The sequence below is a fragment of the Haliaeetus leucocephalus genome, unplaced genomic scaffold (genome assembly GCF_000737465.1).
Source record: "Haliaeetus leucocephalus isolate CR32 unplaced genomic scaffold, Haliaeetus_leucocephalus-4.0 Scaffold866, whole genome shotgun sequence".
NCBI lineage: Eukaryota > Metazoa > Chordata > Aves > Accipitriformes > Accipitridae > Haliaeetus > Haliaeetus leucocephalus.
Window position 1 is genome coordinate 842,439 of NW_010973302.1, and position 1,349 is coordinate 843,787.

Consider the following 1,349-nt stretch of genomic DNA (forward strand, 5'->3'; position numbering starts at 1 on the left):
TGAGAACCCCAGAACTGGATGCAGTACTGCAGGTGGGGTCTCACCAGAGCAGAGTAGAGGGGCAGAATCCCCTCCCTCGACCTGCTGGCCACGCTTCTTTTGATGCAGCCAAGGACACGGTTGGGTCTCTGAGCTGCAAGAACACATCACTGGCTCGTGTCCAGCTTTTCATCCACCAGTACCCCCAAGTCCTTCTCCACGGGGCTGCTCTCAATCCCTTCATCCCCCAGCCTGTATTGATACTGGGCGTTGCCCCGACCCAGGTGCACAACCTTGCATTTGGTCTTGTTGAACCTCATGAAGTTCACATGGGCCCACTTCTGGAGCTTGTCCAGGTCTCTCTAGATGGCATCCCATCCCTCAGGCATGTCAGCTGCACCACTCAGCTTGGCGTCATCTGCAAACTTGCTGAGGGTGCACTTGATACCACTGTCTGTGTCACCAATGAAGATATTAAACAGTGCTGGTCCCAATAGAGACCCCTGAGGGACACTGCTTGTCGCCCATGTCCATCTGGATATTGAGGCATTGACAGCTACCCTCTGGATGTGACCATCCAACCAATTCCTCATCCACCAAACAGTCCACCCATCAAATCCATATCTCTCCAATTTAGAGAGAAGGATGTTGTGGGGGACCATGTCAAAGGCCTTACAGAAGTCCAGATAGATGACATCCGTAGCTCTTCCCTTGTCCACTGATATAGTCATTCCATTGTAGAAGGCTATTAGGTTGATCAGGCAGGACTTGCCCTTGGTGAAGCCATGCTGGCTGTCTCGAATCACATCCCTGTCCTCCATGTGCCTTAGCATAGCTTCTAGGAGGATCTGTTCCATAATCTTCCCAGGCACAGAGGTGAGGCTGACAGGTCGGTAGTTTCCAGGGTCCTCCTTTCTACCCTTTTTAAAAATGGGTGCAATGTTTCCCTTTTTCCAGTCACCAGGGACTTCACGTGACTGCCATGACTTTTCAGATACCATGGAGTGTGGCTTTGCAACTACATCAGCCAGTTGCCTCAGGACTCTGGGATGCAGCTCATCAGGTCCCATAGACTTATGTATGTTCAGGTTCCTCATGCGGTCACGAACTTGATCTTTTCTTACAGTGGGAGCGACTTTGCTCCCCCAGACCCCACCTTGCGGTCCATCCACCCGAGAGGTGTGGGAAGACAGATTGACAGTGAAGACTGAGCCAAAAAGGTTGTTGAGTCCCTCAGCCTTCTTCTCATCCGTTGTTAACATTTTGCCAGTCATGTTCATTAAGGGGGTGTCATAGTTTAATCCCACCCAGCAACTAAGCACCACGGAGCCGCTCGCTCACTTCCCCCCCACCCAGTGGGATGGAGGAGA